Source organism: Xiphophorus couchianus, chromosome 24 (assembly GCF_001444195.1).
Source record: "Xiphophorus couchianus chromosome 24, X_couchianus-1.0, whole genome shotgun sequence".
Taxonomy (NCBI): domain Eukaryota; kingdom Metazoa; phylum Chordata; class Actinopteri; order Cyprinodontiformes; family Poeciliidae; genus Xiphophorus; species Xiphophorus couchianus.
The window spans coordinates 5,982,128-5,987,786 of NC_040251.1; positions in this window are offsets into that span (position 1 = coordinate 5,982,128).

Here is a 5,659-nt window from a genome sequence, read left to right on the forward strand (position 1 = left end):
ACTGGAAGTAGCACATGGCAACGTTTATTCGAACCGAGAACTTTTCTTCCTCACAGGTTTTTCTAGCTCACCTCTCTTGTGCACAGCAAGAGCGCCACCAATGGCGAATTGTTAACATAACCAGACCAAAAGTGTCTAACAATCTTAATCCTGGAGGTTCCATCATTTCCTTGTCTGGAACACCACAGCTCCTCCCCTGTAAAATCAATACTTCCCAATCAATTAAACATTTTTTTTTTTACAAATATAACTGAAATCAAGAAACACTTTTTCTTTTTAAACCCTCAATTAGAGTTGCAATTTCAAATTCAGTCTATCAGGAGGTCGCCGGTTCCTCACTGGACGAGTGTTCCTTTCAACTGTAGATGATGGCAAGTCTATTGGTTGATTCCCAACAGTTTTTTCTTCCATCTGTTGATCCACACCTTTGGTTGTATCGAGATCGTCATCATTCCAAAAGTTTCCAGCAACCGAGTCTGTTTGTGTAAAATGAGCTGGATTTCCATTTACACCCAAAATCTGATTTACATGTTTTTTAACACACTTTCCATTCACTTCCACACTGTAAGTTACAGGACCCAGGACCTCTTGTACAACTCCATTCAACCACTTCTCCCCTCCCCTGTAATTCTTAACCAATACAGGTTGACCTACTGTGAAAACTCTCACACGTGGAAGAGTTGGTTCTGTTTTGTTTTGCATTCTCTGAGAGAACTGGGGTCTGATCAGTGACAGTCTTGTTCGAACCTGTCTTTTTAGAAATAACTCAGCAGGAGTTTTTCCTGTAGTTGTATGGGGTGTGTTTCGGTACCCTAAAAGAAAATTTGCAACACAGTGCTCAAGTGTCATACCACCTATGGCTCGATTCTTTGCTAGCGACTTTTTAAGATTTTGGACTAAGCGCTCTGCTAATCCATTGCTGGCAGGGTGGTATGCAGGTGACTTAATGTGCTGCACTCCATTTTTTAGGAATGACTCAAAATCTTGTGAAACAAACTGAGGACCGTTATCCGTTACAACTTCCTTCGGTAACCCGTAAGCAGCAAACAAATTTCTCAGTGTTTCAATGGTTTTAACTGAAGTAGTAGTATGCATAGGAATAATCTCTGGCCATCTAGCATAGGCATCCATAACTACCAGAAACACCTGCTTGTGGTCCTCTGCAAAGTCCAGATGGATTCTCTCCCAGGGGCTGGCAGCCCATTTCCATTTATGCACTGGTGCAGTACAAGGCATACTACGCTGCTTTTGACAAATGGTACATTCACTGACTTCCTGTTCAATGCACTCATCTACTGCTGACCACCAGAATAAACTTCTGGCGAGGGATTTCATCTTTACTATGCCCCAGTGGTGTTCATGCAGTTCAGAAATCAACTGATCCCTTAATTTCTTAGGAACCACCACTCGTAACCCCCACAGCAGACAATCATCTTCAACAGTCAGCTCAAAACGTCTCTGAAAATATGGCTTCAGTAACTCATCCTGTACATGTTTAGGCCAGCCAGTTAACACCAACTGTTTCACCACCTTTAACACAGGATCTTTGTCTGTTTCTTTTGCTATCTCCATTGAAGTAATAGGTAACTCGTCAAGGTAAGATACTTTGTAAATTGGGTTTGACACCACATCCACACTTGGTTTCATCGGTAACCTTGATAAAGCATCTGCGTTGCTGTGTTGCTCAGATCTTTTGTACTGAATCTCGTACTTGTATGCAGCTAGGATTAGAGCCCACCTTTGCAATCTAGCAGCAGCTAGCGTAGGCACACCTGTTTTGGTCCCAAAATTTTTAGCAATGGCTTGTGGTCTGTCACCAAAATGAATTTCCTACCATAAAGGTAGTCATGAAACTTCATAACACCAAACACTAAACCAAGTGCTTCTTTTTCAATCTGTGAGTAATTTTGTTCTGTCTTAGTTAGCATTCGGGATGCAAATGCAATCGGTCTTTCGCTTCCATCTTTCATTTGGTGACTGATTACAGCACCAACTCCATAAGGAGATGCATCACATGCTAAGATAATTGGTAGCTCTGCATCAAAATGTACCAAAATTTTATCAAATTGAAGAGCCTTCTTTGCATTCTCAAAAGCATTTTGACAGTTTTCTGACCAAATCCAGTCTGCATCTTTGTGTAGCAATGCTGACATTGGCTGGATCAGAGTCGATAAGTTTGGTATAAACTTCCCATAGTAGTTTAACAGAGCCAAGAATGACCTAAGTTCAGTTACATTTCTTGGAACTGGAGCCTTCTGAATGGCAGTTGTCTTTTCCTTCATAGGATGGATGCCGGTGGCATCAATGACATGTCCTAAATATGAAACACTGTCTTGCATGAACTCACATTTTTCTCGCTTTACCCTAAGGTTGTAGCTTTCGAGCCTCTTACGGACCTCTTTTAAGTTAGTCAGGTGGCTTTCTGCATCTTTACCAGTTATCAAAATATCATCAAGATAGCAGATAACACCATCCATACCCTGAAGTACTTCGTCCATTATTTTCTGGAAAATTGCAGGAGCACTCGCAACACCATAAGGCAACCTGTTGTATTGATATAGCCCTTTGTGAGTGTTTATGGTCAGGTAACACCTAGACCTGTCCTCTAACTGGACTTGCTGGTAAGCCTGAGATAAGTCTAGTTTGGTGAATTTCTGACCTCCTGCTAATTTTGCAAACAGATCTTGTGTTTTTGGGAGTGGATACTGATCCACATTTAACCATGGATTTATGGTGACCTTGTAGTCTCCACATAATCTCACACTGTCATCCTTTTTAGGTATGCACACTATTGGAGCAGCCCACTCACTGGAATTAGTGGGTGAAATAACTCCTTCCGCCTCCAATTTAGTCAGTTCCTTTTCCACAGCTTCTCTTAATGCATATGGAACATTTCTTGGTTTATGGAACTTTGGCACTGCTTCTGGAGCAACATGTAGCTTAGCTTTAATACCCTTCAACTTGCCTAGCTCAGGGTTGAACACTGATGCATACTGAGCACAAACATCTTCCACTGTTTCTGGAGCCACTCTGTTCACCTGTGACCAGTCTAGCTTCAACTGGCTAATCCAGTCTCTACCCATCAAAGCAGGGCCTCTTCCTTTCACTACTAACAGTTCTAGTTTTTTAGTGGTCTCTTTACATTTCACTTTTGCCACAAATTTACCCATCAGCTGTAATGACTCTTGGCTGTATGTTTTAAGTACACAGTTTGCTGAACTAAGTTTGACTGATTTAAATCTGCGCTTATACAGATTTTCAGATATCACTGACACTGCGGCACCAGTGTCTAGTTCCATTTTCACTCTTGAACCATTTACACTGACATACACATAATAAGGCTTTACAATGTCCCCATTACCTGTGTTCATTTCAAACAGACCATAATCTGGACTGTCCAATGTCTGATCTGGAACCGTGTCAGAATTTGGTGCAGCTTCCATCTTGCACTGAACCACAACATCACTGGCTGCTCCATCTTCTCTGGTTTGATGTGACAGAAATTTGTTGTTGCCTGGATCCCCTTTAATCTCCTGCCTGTTGCCTGGATCTGCATACTGGGGCGCACCTTCATGGGGGTACTGCGGACCGGGCCAGCTGCAGACATCCTGCTGTTGGAGAACGCCGACATCATGGCGCTGCTTGAGAGCGCTGGGTCGTCTCTGAATATCCAGATGCATGGTTCCCTTGGTCGTACTCGAACGGCCTCCTTCTTTGCGTGTGCGACAGACTTTTGCTATGTGTCCTGTTAAGGAAAATGATTTTTTAAGTGCTAAAATACTTACAACATGTGTAAGGGAATGTTGGGCACTTTTATTGGAAAAAACAGGCTTTGTGTGACCCTTTGAGATGGCCCAAGGAGACAAGCAGACGCCTTCCACTGTCTGCTTAAGAGCACACAAGGGCCATAAAATTAGCATCTCCATGGAAACGGCAGCTGGAATGTGGGAGGAAGAAACTCCAGGGGAGTCGGCGAGATTTATATCAGGACTTCGGTGCTGGGGACTTTCGTGCGTGGTACGCCCAGGATTAAGGGTTTTCCCTTGTTTGGTTTGACAGAGAACAGAGCACGAGTTGTAAGGAGGGGAGTTTCCGGGGTTTCTCTGGGGCCGAAAACAGGTCTCTGATTGGTTGAACAACGGAACACCTTCGTTGCATAAATTAAAATACGGAAACACCCCTTTTGTATTAAGAGGACATGTAAAGAGAAAGAAAGAGAGTTTTTTTCCATCTTTTTTCTCTCCACGTGGGCGCCTTTGTCTGTCTGTGTGTTTCGTGTTTGTTTTTGTCTCTCCTTGTGTGTTGTTATTTTGTGATAAAATGCATATCTCTGTATCTCTGCAGCTTTGTTGTTCATTGCTTTGTATGGAATTAAACTCTGTGATCTGTGACGTGAACACGCTTTGTTTAGTTTCGTTTTACAGCTGGCCGCTGCTCGCCGAGAAGAACCCGGCTGTGTTAAGGAAGAGACGAGCCAAACGTCTTGTTCAAAGTTTTAATAAATTCTTCCTTAATAGTCCCTTCTTCTTACACTCATGGCACTCGCTTTCTTTAAACCTGCAGTCATTCGGGTTGTGACTTTTTCCATCGCAACGATAACAAGGCTTCCCGGTAGCTGTATTTTTCTCAGCTTCGCGGTATTTTGTTTTAGCTTTCTTGTCCACTACATAAGCTTTGAAAGCTTTCTGTGCAAATTGCTGTGCACTGTCCTTAGTTACCTCAAAGGATCGCGCCATTTCTACAGCCAGCGGCAGCATCAAGTCTTTGGTGTGTGTGCGGTGCTGAGCAGCCGATCTCTGAGCTCACTGCTCTTTACACCACAGACGAATCTATCACGCAGTGCTTCATCTAAGAAAGTCCCAAATTTACATGTAGCTGCTAATTTTCGTAAACTAGCCACGTACTCACTGATTGTTTCGTTGTCTTTTTGGTTTCTTCCGTGAAACTTGCACCTTTCTGCAACAAAGTTCGTCTTTGGTACGTAGTGCCTCTGCAGCAAATCCACCAACTCCTCGTAGCTTTTCTCTGACCGTTTATCCGGAGCACATAGGTCCATCAGCAAGCTATGGGATCTTTTCCCCACCACCGTGAGAAACACCGACTTAGTTTTCTCCTCTTCAGTGTCCAAGTCGTTTGCCGCAAAATACTGCTCGAGACGCTCGCGGTAGTTATCAAAACTTTCCTCACTTTCCTCGAAGTGAAAATCTTCTGGCTTTCCAAACGCCATCTTTGTAGCTCTGGTTCGGCGGTCCTTTCACTCACCAAAACGCTCGGCTTTTACGGTCCCGTGTGCCTCTATGGAGCCGCTCCGTCTGCGGACTCTGTGCCTTCCAACTTGAAACATCCCATCCTCGTCGCCAAAACTCTGTTGTGTATGATACCCTAGGTCAAATAAAATAATGTTCAAGCAGATAACTGGAAGTAGCACATGGCAACGTTTATTCGAACCGAGAACTTTTCTTCCTCACAGGTTTTTCTAGCTCACCTCTCTTGTGCACAGCAAGAGCGCCACCAATGGCGAATTGTTAACATAACCAGACCAAAAGTGTCTAACAATCTTAATCCTGGAGGTTCCATCATTTCCTTGTCTGGAACACCACACCTGGTGGCCGGGCTTTTACCCATGGAACCCGGCCGGGCCCAGCCCAAAGAGGAAACA